This window comes from Microtus pennsylvanicus, chromosome 3, assembly GCF_037038515.1.
Source record: "Microtus pennsylvanicus isolate mMicPen1 chromosome 3, mMicPen1.hap1, whole genome shotgun sequence".
Classification (NCBI taxonomy): domain Eukaryota; kingdom Metazoa; phylum Chordata; class Mammalia; order Rodentia; family Cricetidae; genus Microtus; species Microtus pennsylvanicus.
The window spans coordinates 127387516-127399835 of NC_134581.1; the positions used below are offsets into that span (position 1 = coordinate 127387516).

Here is a 12320-nt window from a genome sequence, read left to right on the forward strand (position 1 = left end):
TATGGGACAAAGGAACCTTTTGGGAAAGGGCTACTGAAGACAGACAGAGATACGGGGCAAACAAGCAGAGAGACTGCAGAAGAGTAAGTGAAGAAGCCCAGCCCCAACTTACTTCTTCACTTCTAGCTTTGAAGGTCCCAGGCTGTTGACAACAGACCCTTGTAGGATGCCTGAAGTCTGTGCCACTCAGTGTCAGCCCACAGCCAGCACTGGACCACTGGGGATGTGACTGTGGCTTGGGACATGAGCCCGCTTGTTCGCTTACTCACAGTGAAAAGAGTTTTGAAATGAGTTCTGAATAGACAGCATTTTCTTTGTGTGATTGGTAAATAATACAGCGCAAAGTTAGCAAGTTGCAGGCTTCTGCATTCTGATTCTAGGCAACCTTTTTGTGGGGAGAAGGACAGGATGTTTCTCACAGAATGTGACCTCACGGGAATACTCGAGGTAAGGAGCAAAAAAAGCCTGATCTGAAAGAATAAATGTGACTTTTTAGTAAAGCTACGAGAGGAGAGGTTTCTGGTGCTGTAGTACACAAAAACCAACACCTGTTAATGTGCCTTTGTTTAGCCCCGATAGGAAAAAAATGAATGACCTTTCTTGTGATAATTTAACATTTTTCTCTTTTAGAAAGTAATGAGATATCTGAATGGATCAGCGTGGAGAAACCCTAAAAGAAATAGCATAAGAACATTTTGGAACATATCCAAGAAAAGATAACTCTCCACGTACCTATAGACATCTTCCAGGTCCAGGTAAGGGCAAATATTGTCAAAAGTAGATTGTAGTTATTTGATTACATCTCGTACTGGCTTGGACTTGGGGAGAAAACAAAGAGGACTGAGGTGGACTGTGGAAGGGGGACCTGGGAAGACTCACTGCGGTTTCTCCTCTCTTGCAAACATGGGTATGGTAGCCCTGTGTGACCATTGGTAGTCACCGGGAGCTCTTTTTAATAATGCCAGCTTTGCAGGAGTAGAGGACATGTGATCTAGTTCCAGGGGGCATTGAAGATTATCAGATTCTGCAAGCCCTTCTGTAAAGTGACAGCGTGTTTATATTACAAACGCTGCTTGTGCAGTATGGATTCGTACTGGGACTGACTCATTTTCTATTTAGGATTTTCTTTTAGAAAACCACTTCTTAATGGTGCTCAGATAAGAAATACATCTGTTGCTTACATATAATAAGCATCGAATATGAAGATAAGTTGAGTACTTGAGTGGTTGTTTGTTGCTACGAGAGACCTCTAACATATGTGTGCTGTATGTCTCTTTACTGGAGTACAGGCTCCAAAGTAGGAATTTCCTCCCCTTGCAAAATAGAGTTTGTTCTTAATGCCAAGCTCACTTGGGTTTCTAAAAAATGAACATCTCTTCAGAACCCTCAAATGGGTGCTTTGACGGATGTCCAGAGGGACAAAGATTTCGCTGGTCACCCTGTGGTACTTCAAGACTCTGAGAGTGTTTCTTAGAGCAAAGCTTAGAAACACTTTCTTTTGTTGCCATTGTAGTGTGTAATGTGAGCATTGTAAGGAGATTCTCCTTCTGTGGTGTGGGTTGAAGTGGAGCTCTTGGTTTTGTGGACTGTGCCACATCTCCCTCAGGACTGATGAAGCTAAACCGGAGAGGAGGGGAATGAGAGGCCCACAGGAAAGAATTTCAGCTTTCCCCCTGCGTACTACCTAGAGCCTTGGTCTTTCCAAGTAATTCATAAACGTCAGTGTCAGATTCATTGGCCAAGTCCATTAGGTCAACTCAGATGTACCATGAGGGAAGAAGTGATTCTCCTGCAGCTTTTTCTCACGCTACTGAAAAGGAATGGTGATTGCCGTGAAAATCGGTCCCACCTTAGGGAAGTTTATAGCGACATACTGATTTGCTTACTGACTTTGTATAAAGTTAAACTTCTGGGGTGACACATTATCCTTAGTTTGTCACTGTGTTCATCTTCTGAAGAGAGCATTGTCTCAAAATCAAAGATCTCAGGCTGAACAAGCTTTCCTCCAATTCATTACATGTTAAAATGTAAAGATAGTTTTAAAATTTAAAAATTTAATTTTTAAAAATGTAAAGGGCTGTCCTCCACGTTGCCACATTCCTGAACGAGAAATTAGAGGGATGCTCTTGGATAGCACCCTTGATGGATGGGGTAGAGATGTAGAATAGTTTCCATAATTTTTTTATACCAGCAGAGGGCAGCTCAGAGCAATAAAACTGTGAAAAGTTTCCAACCAATTATCAAAAACAAAACAACCAACCAACCAACCAACCAAACAAACAAACAAACAAAAACCTTCAGGGAAAATATCTGCTTAAAATCTTCCCTTTTAGCTCATGGACTGTGGACTGACAGCTAAGCAACCTGCCTGGGACTGAACTAGACCCTCTGAATGTGGGTGACAGTTATGTGGCTTGATCTGTGTGTGTGTGTGTGTTTGGGTAGGGCCTGGCAGTGGTACCAGGACCCATCCCAGGTCTTTTTGGAGCCCATTCCTTATGGGTGGGATACCTTGCTCCGCCTTGATATGGGGGAAGGGGCTTGGTTCTGCCTGTAGTTGGTATGCCAAACATTGTTGACTCCCCAAAGAAGAATGGGGGCTGGGAAGTGGGGTAGGTAGGTGAGTGAGAAAAGGGGAGGAAGGGGGAACTGGGGTTGATATGTAAAATAGACACTAAAAAAATTAATAAAGTAGCTGTCTTTTCAGAGGGTGTCCTTCCCTGAAACTACAGATTTCTGAAGTAACGAAGCAGCAAGCACGACGGTCCCTAAGTGGGCATTTCACCTGGGGTGTTGAGGTGCAAAGGACAAAATGAATAGCCCCAGGCCCCAGTGATGTTTGAACTGTCATTTCTCTTTTCTTCTTCTACTAGGCACTAGCTTAGGATCTTTTGTATGTAATGCTCTCCTATTGAGCTGCATCCCTGAGGAACTGGGTTTTGATTTTTCTTTTGGTTTCCTGTGTTACAAACATCTATATGAGCTCCAATATCAGCAAGGTGTGCAAGTCCTCATGATGCAACTTTTCAGGATTATATTTCTGGAGAAAAATAACAAAATCAAATTCATTGAGTAATCTGTTCTCAAAATATGCTTTGGGGCAAAATGTATATTAGAAAATTTCTCCTATTGCAGCCAAAACGATAACTCATTGTTCCCCTTAATTGTTTTTCTCCTCAGAATTGCTACAGCAAATGTTTGCTGTTGTTCTGTATCAAGGCACATTTAATGTTTAACATTGGGACATACATTTTTGTGCTGGAAATCTGTAAAGAAATCCCGCTACTAGTCTACACACTAGACTTCACCAGCGTCACAAAGGCCACAGGGCACAGTTCTGTATGACCCCTTTATGTTCTGTTGTAAAATTGCTGCAAACTCCTAGGTTTAGTACACAAACGTAGGAAATTAAAATGCCTTTATACTGAATCTTATTCTGTATGTGAAAAGTTGGCATTTGGGGCATTTAAGAAATTATGAAGCCTTTTTCTCCTTTCAGAATTTTAGTTCTGAGAATGTAACACCTCGAGATCACCCCCTTTCATAACCATTTGCTTGCTTGGTTTTACTGTCTACATAACTTTGGCTTATGTTGACTTAAGATATTTGACATATCAAATATTGTCGCTTTCAAAGGTTTCCCAGGCAACTGTAACAATTCATCTGGCTTCCATCAAAAGCGCCCTTGAACTCTCGTCTCATTTTCCTTGTATATTGTAACATGTGCGAAAGGAAAAAAGACCAGAGACTTCGGGTACTGGGTTACTGTGGATAATCTGGTGAAGAGAAGGGGAAGTTTCACATAATTTTTTCAGTAGGTTGATGAGTCTTCAGCTTCCTGGCTTCTTCCTCTTTGTTGAAAACGGGGAAGAGCAGGCTTGTGTTCAGAGTTGGGTTTGGTCCTTAATGTTCTAGGCTGGCACTTGACTGCTAAGCCCCCAATCTGTGCCCTACAATGCTATGTTGGGATTGATCTGACTAGGGCAATGAAGAAAGACAGACACCTGTATAGGAAAGCTGGGATCAGGTGGACTGTGTGCCCTGATCGAGGCTCAGCAGCAGCCAACAACCTCAGTGAGTTTATTATGGAACAATGAGCAGAGAGGCAGGCTTACTACACACAGCTGTATGAGGAGGTAGGTCATTGCATACAGTAGAACAAGGGGGCAATTTGAGCTAATTTGGGTGACAGGAGTAGAAGCTCCTCTGTGGAGGAGCAGTTTCAGACTGTAAACGCCAGGAGGAAGACACTGTAATGTATTCATTGTGTACACGATATCAACATCCACACACAGACCAGGGCAGGCCTTTGGCATTCTCATGGGTCTGAGGCATTGAGGTGGTTGCCATTGCTGTCCTCATGTCAAACATACATTCTCTCAGGGTGTCACCTGCTCCCCTCACTGGGCTGGACCTCTCGGGCCCACAAAGGATTATCCACCCCCACATTTCTGACTGGGGTCTTCCCATGTGCTTTGCTGACTCTCCCACGATGACGCTGGAGTTTCAGATGTCATGAGCCCAGCAGCTCAGAGGAAATCACTGCAATCACCTCCTCAAGAAGTCCTAAAGCTGAGAAGGAGGAAGTTTGAATCAGTGATCCTGCCGTAGTTGCTGCTCCTCCTTTTCCCACTGATCATATTGTGTTTTCTTTAAAAGTAAGAGATTTTATATCATCTAAAGAAATAGTACAGCTTAAGCCTCATTTTCTTCTATTTTCATTTACTCTAGCTCTTGTCTTCCAAGCTGGTTGTATAGTCCCCATACCAGGATATTTAAACTTCAGATCCCCCAGTGGAATTCTTTTATTCTTTTATTTTTTTTTTTTGATTTTTGAGACAGCATTTCTCTGTAGCTTTTGGTTCCTGTCCTGGAACTAGCTCTTGTAGACCAGGCTGGCCTTGAACTCACACAGATCCATCTGCCTCTGCCTCCCGAGTGCTGGGATTAAAGGCGTGCACCACCACCGCCCGGCTGGAATTCTTTAATGGAAAAGAATGCTCTTCTAAGGCTAGAATTCTGTAGAAGTCTCCAAGTTAATGTTAAATTGAACCGAAGTTTAGAGAACGGTCCCGAGCGCGATCATGCCTGAAGTTACTATCGCTCTTGTTTCTCCCTCCTCTTCTGTTCTTACCATCCTTTCTCCTGGATCTGCTGCATTTTGTTCTCTTTGCTATACCCATGGGGACTGAAACATTTCACGGAGCTGTTTCTAAGCAGGGTTTTGAAAATCAGTTCAATAAGGCCCCCTCTCTGTGGAAAGGAAAGCCCATATGATATGACACACGTTCTAACAGTCATTTAGTCCCTCACCTTCCCACCGAGCATGATCATTGTGAGGACGATGTTGTCTAATCCTTTCCTTGTTAAAATCAATACACATAAATAGACTTTTATAATAGGAAATGGAGTTTTCAGGATGTGAAATAATCAATTTGAATAAATATTTGCTGTTTGTTTTCATAAAAGTTTTAATCCTAAGAGAGAACTCTGACCGGAAGAGGGATATAGCAGGATCAGAGAGACAGGTGGCATGAGTCATAGTGTCGCCTTAATTGAAAGGATGCTGCGTGCGTTGGCAGGGACTGAACTGCACGTACGTAGTTTAGAATTTCTTAAGCTGCAATCCAGCTGGAACGTTCTCAATCAGATGGATGTGTTTTGACCATTTATCACCTATTTCTGCATTCAGAGCATTGATGTTACGTTTTGACACACAAGTCACAGTTTAAAAACCTCGGAGAGTTCTATGACTCCTGATATGCGGACAGTTATTCCCGAGCCAGGGGATTTTGTGCAAAGTTAATTTGTATAATAGAGAATCAGTCTTTCACTGTAGCATTTTGCTATCATGTTTCAATAACTGAATGAACATTCTGAATTAATAAGCATAACGTTTGTGTAAGCTAAAGACTAGTCTAAGCTCCGCACTCACTGAGGGGAGCCTTAAGCAAATGCTTTTTTTCATCAGCTTGTTCAAAAAGCATAAACACCACCATGAGCTTGTTCCAGGAGGGAATATTAGCCTGGTTAACACGGTAACTGGCTCTGAGCAAAGTGACTTTAAGTTATGGGTGCACGTTGTTCTCACTGACTGGGAGAACTGGAAGGACTTGTTTTCCAATATGTAGATATTTATACTTTTTGTCTTACAGAAAAGGTTTGCGCATTTAAAGACAATCAGGAGGATTTGCAATTTGTTTTTTTTATTTTTTATTTAAGGCTTTGGGTAAAACTGTACCAAACAATTGGTATTTATTACTTGAAAGAAATATATAAAAGTGATAGACATATTCAAGGAGGAGTTTCTTATGCACTTCTCAGTGTGCAGCAGGTAAGGAGGGGCTTGGCTCCCTGTCTTTCTCCACTGTTCTGGACTGTCTCTTGCTCCAGTTAGTTTATATCCGCAATGTTGTGCTGCAAGATCTTGTCTTGTTCTGTTGTCATTTCTTCCTTGTTCCTTTCTCTTTTGCACTGCGTACTTTTTCTCAAGTACTAGGGTGGGTGTGAAACCAGAGGAAGTATGTTGGTTTTTGTCTAAGTTCTATTCATCCATTCATTTTTTCAACCAGTGTGCAAGGACTTTTTGGAGACCAGCCTGGTCTCACAGCTCTGAATGTGTTTTTTAATGCATCCTCTCCAGAGCCCTTAAGACAGCAATGCTTACTTCTGTTTGTAATGCTCACCTCTGCTTAATGCTTACCTCTGTGGCACAGGTGAGGAACCTTCAAGAAGTAAGGAAGAATTTCTGAGAACATGGAAGGATCTAGCCTGTACTCAGGACATAAACCCTGAGTCTCAGCTGTCCTTTTTTTTTTTTTTTTTACTATTTCAACAACTTGGTCTTAAGGAACATGTATTTTATTCAGCCATGTGGGTTTTCTAAGTTACTCCACAGTGATGTATAACATTAAGCTGTATTCTCCTGTCTAAGTGTATCAACAGTTTCCCTACCTCCCAATAGTATCTTTAGTAAATGTTAATGGGAAAACGTATTTCCACATGTAAGAGAATGAAACTGTACATTATTTTAGACCACACGTGATAGTCAAGTCTAAATGCAGAGAAGGCCTGCAACCAGAAAACTAGAAGAGGGCAGAAGGGAAAGAAACTGTGACACTGGCTTCTGGAGGGATGTACCAAAAGCTCTTGTTACAAAGTTACAAAGCAAAAAAAATTAAAAAATTGAATGAGAGAGTTTCTATACACACATACACACACATACACACAACAACAACTGAAGAAGAGACAGCCTACACAATAGAACAATATAGTTGTAAAGTACAGATTTGCAATAAAGATTTGTTATTATCCAAAATTTATTAAAACCTCTTACAATCCAATAGCAGCAATGCCTGAAAATGGGCAAAAGACCAAAATGGACCCTTTCTCTGGAGCAAACATAAAAACTGCCAGTCTATGTAAGATGCTTTGTATCATTAATCATCAGAGGAGCTCAAGCCATGATGAGATATCATGTAACACATATAAGAGTGGATTTGGGTGCAAATCTAAAGGGTGTGCCGGTGTTTGCATGCCAACATGCACGGCAGTATCGTCATAATAACTAAGGTAGAAGCAACCTGTGTCTGGTAGTGGCTGAATGGATAAGGAAACTGTTGTGTCTATATAATGGAACATTATTCAGTCTCAAAGAGAATGAGATTTTGCTGTTTATAACATGGATGGACTTGAAGAACATTATGCTAAACAAAATAATAAGATGCTGAGAAGTTGAGTTATCCCACTTGTATGTGGAATCTAGAAACACTTTCTTCAGGTTCATCCATTCTTGTTTCCTGGACTGTTGTACCCTCTGCTATTAGTTCCTCTTCCATTTAATTAGTCAGTTTATTTATTTTGAAAACCCAGCAAATTATTCAAGCACAGTAGTCCGGTTTGAGAAAGGTTACCCATCCATTCATGTAGCAAACATTTTATTACAGTCTTTATTCCAATGAAGGGATGAGAAAGCTTGGATAGGCACACAGTGAAGGGGACTGGGGTGTAACAAATGGTGTCCACCCTCAGTGTCTCTTGGGACAGGAACAAAACAATGAGATATAAATACAGTTTCTGACTTTCTATTGTAATTATTTGCACATAACCATACACATTATTGGGATTCCCTGATATTTGTATGCATGTATATATCATGCAATAATCCTCCCCACCCTCCCTTTTTCTACCATTTCTCTTTAACTGATTTCTCTTCCCTCTTCCCAGTCTGCTTCTGAGTCCCTAGTAGTTCCTCTCTTGCTTTCAGATGAGCTGATTTTCTTTTTGTTTCTGTGTAGAGAATAAGCAATAGTTAACCTGTGCCTGACTCATCATACTAGCATGATGTCCCCTGGCTCCTTCCACTTTTTGATTTTATGAGAATCACACCCGGATGAAGGTCCTCCAGTTTTACAGAGTAAACAGCAAATGGAGCCAGTCCGGACTAGGATTTGGAAAAAAAAAAATCAAAGGGAGGCCTAGAGTCTGTGTTGAAAACAACATTCCCCTCCAGGTTTTGAGATCTCCAGCCCACCTGCATCCTCTTCCTTCCAGGTGACACTACAATAAACTCTTCACTGTTGCAGTTTCCCAAAGGAATTAATTGTTTTTATTTTAGAGGGGAACAGGAGCAGGGAGGGATACACAACACAAAAGAAAAATTTGGCAGAATTGGCAGGCCTTCTTAAGGGTGGCTGTGGGGCACGAGAGACACTGGGGCAGGAGCCCTCTGTGTACGGAGAAGAGACCAGAAGCCATGGAGAGCACCGTGGGGCTTCTGTGATATTTTGCTAGAGAGCCCTGAAGATGAAAATGGATGTTGTGGAGGATTTGTGAGCAGAAACATGACGACTAAGTTTAGGTTCTCTTGCTGGTACCCTGTGTTTTAGAGTAGAGAGAAATAACTGCACATGTACCTTTGAGTGGAGTAATGTGTTATTATGTTGTCCAAGAATGTCAGTAATTATTTCATAATTTTTTTTACTTCCCTTAAATGTGTACAATCAATGCTCTGTTGTGTGTTATTTGGAAGGGGAAAACATCTCTAGTTCTCAGAGAATCAAAAGAAAATGAAATGTACAAGTTAACATGTATTTGATGCAACGTCTCAGAAACTACGTCTACATCATGACTCCATTCCACATGCACCTTCCTCCTTTGTCCACTAGAGACCACTGACCTGTAACACGGTTCTCCATAGAACTGATCATGCTTTCCAAGAACCCTGAGCAGGGTACATTGCTACCATTTTCTGTCATGAATCAACTGAACCAGTTTACATGTAGCTACCATAGGGAAGTAGGCAGAAAGTGGGTCAGTACTCACAAAGAACTTTGAAACCCAGAGTTAACCTACAAGGGAATATATCTATTAAATTGAGGTCATTAATGTTATACTAGTATATTTTCTATTTTTCTGAGTTCTGTCTCTTATGTTTATAACTATGCTGGCCTGCCCTGATACCTGGGTATCCTGTCCCTTTAAGAGACAAGTTCTACCCATTCCCAATCTCCCCATTCTTGACCAGACAAGGGCCCTCCTCTCTCTCTCTCTCTCTCTCTCTCTCTCTCTCTCTCTCTCTCTCTCTCTCTTTCTCCTCCTCCTCCTCCTCCTCCTCCTCCTCTTCTTCTTTTTCTTCTGAAGAGGAAGTTTTTCTGTTTCCCTTCCCCTTTTCCTTCTCACTTCTCTTCTGTCTCTTTATGTCTTTTTATTTCTCTCTTTCTTTCCCCCATACGTTCCCACCCTTATATCCTCTCAGTACCCACTAAATAAACTTCCCATACCCAAGCTCTATTAGCATGGCATATCTGTCTATCCCTTACCCACTGAGGTCCTCCACCTACTGTGGGATTTGCCAGGGTTACTCGTGCCGTAAATCAGAACCCTGTCTCTTCTTAGTTCTTGGCAGGTGTCTTTCTCACTATCCTTATGCCACGTGCTCATCTTTCCCAGCAGAGTGAATTGATCAGTACCACCAGTACCCTGCCTTTGACCACCATCATCACTTTAGGACCAGGTGTTATCAGTTGTGTCAGGTACTTTTATATTCTTGCTGTAAAGCACTGTGACGAAGGCAGTTGATAGAAGAGAGAGTTTATTTCCAGCTTATGTTTCCAGAGGGATAAGAGTCCCTTATCATTATGGCAGGAAAACAGGCACAAGGCAGGTCTGGCAACTGGAATAGCTGAGGGCTCATATATCAATCTATAAGCAATAAACTTGGAATCGTCTGAATTTTTAAAGTCTCAAAACCTGCCCCAATGGCATAGTTCTTTCAGCTAGGCTAGGCCTCTTAAGGTTTCCGAATCTGGAGACCAAGCATTCAAGTGCCTGAGGTTATGGCAGGCATCTCATTCAAGCATTGCCGTTCCTTGGCCCCATAGCCTCAGGGCCATATCAAATCGAAATGCATTTAGTCCACCTTCAAAAGTCCCTATAGACATTGAGACATGGAGGTTTTGCAGCTATACCCTTCTCTTCTGGTCGTATAGACTACTTCCATTACCATGAACACTAGTCAGTAGGGGTGAAGGTTCTAGATAGGCACCAGATCAATGTCTTTGTTTGGTAACTTGTGTAGGCGTTGTCTTCAGCAATAGGACCTTAAAACAGTCAATAGCATTGGTAATAACCAGGGTAGTTTGGGGAGTTCTATAGGGCCCCTTTGGCCAATGGCTCAGTTAGATATAACTCATTCCTGGTACTAGAGTGTTATTATTATTATTTTTTTTGGTGGCAAAAGATATCGAGTTGTGATTTTAATCCCCCTCTTATTTGGTGATTTCATTCAGATTTCTTTCATACATGTATATATTTTAAGAAGCTTCTACTTTAGTAGGTTTCTATACAAACCCTCAAATAGTCCTAATTTTATCTGTCCCTGTTCATATTCCCTTCCTTCCCTTCTCTTTCCTCCCCCTCATTGTGGGATCTTCCTGCTCCTGCTCCGCTCCCATCAATCCTACTTATCTATTCTATATTCCCTTCCTAGGGAGACTTTTTGTCCTCTTCAGTCCCTTACTCTGTACCTAAACTCTCTGGTTATACAGATTTTAACCTGCATATCAAAGACATAATAGCTAATATCCACATGTAAATGAATGCATACCATATTAGTCTCCTCGAGTCTACATGACTTTACTCAGGATTTTTTACTCCTAACTGCATCCATTTACTGTGAATTTAATGATTTTATTTTTCAACAACTGAGTAATAATCCATTACATTGTGAAAATGTATCACACTTTCCTTATCCTGTCATCCACTGATGGGCATTTAGGCTGTTTTGAATGTCTGACTATTCTGAATAGAGCAGCGATGAACAAGGAGAGTGCATGTCTTTATAGTAGGATGTAAAGTCCTTTGGGTTTGCGCTCAAGATGGGTATAACTGAATCTTGATGTAGTTACATCCTGTTTCCCGAGTTGCTGCCACAGTGATTCCATAATGACTGTACAAGTTTGCATTCCCACCACCTACTGATAAGTGTTCCCATTACACCATATCCTTGCCAGCATGAGAGGTCATTTGTTTTGGTGATTTTGGCCACTCTGATTGGCATAGCCTTTTACCATTCTGTAGCCTGCTCCTTTGTTTGAATGATGATGTCCTTTGTATTCTTAGTCTCACCAGAACTTTATCATTAGTGTTGTTGGATTTTGTCAGAGGCCTTTTTATTTTTTTTTGTATTTAATGAGATGATCACTTGTTTTTTTTTTGTCTTTCAGTTTGTCTATATTGTGATTCCATTTATCAGTTTATGAATGTTGAACAATCTCTATGTCCTTGGGATGAAGCCTATTTGATCTTTTTAATGTGTTTTTGGATTCAGTTGGCAAGCATTTTATTGAGAATTTTTGCATCTATGTTCATTTGGGAAGTTGGCTTGTAATTCTCTTTCTTTGTTGGGTATTTATGTAGTTTAGGTATCAGGGTAACTGTGGTCTCAAAAATGAATTAAGCAATATGCCTTCTGTTTCTGTTTTTTCCAAATCATTTGAGAAGTATTGCCCTAAATCCATGTGCTCATGGCTTTTTGTGTTCAGAGACTTTTAATTACTGCTTATATTTCACTAAGAATTATAGGTAAGTTTAAATCACTTATTGGATCCTGGTTTAACTTTGGTAGGTAATACATATCAAGGAATTTATCCATTTTAAGTTTTCCAATTTGATGGATTGCAGGTGTTTAAAGTATGTCCCTATGAGTGTCTGGATTTCCTCACTGTCTGTTTTTAATGTCCCCCTTTTTTATCTCTAATTTTATTAAATTGAATCTTTTCTCTCTATATTTTAATTAATTTGTCTAAGGATTTGTCAAT

The 12320-nt window shown here is 40.8% G+C and overlaps 1 protein-coding gene across 1 annotated transcript in view; it reads left to right on the forward strand.

Annotated features, from left to right (window-relative positions):
- Nucleotides 1–673: 673 nt before the first annotated feature.
- The window catches only part of St18 (ST18 C2H2C-type zinc finger transcription factor), a 251543-nt gene continuing 239896 nt past the window's right edge, over nt 674–12320 (forward strand). Inside the window, exon 1 of the mRNA XM_075967088.1 lies at nt 674–755. The gene's annotated coding sequence lies outside the window, so the exon portion shown is untranslated. The remainder of the gene's footprint in view (nt 756–12320) is intronic.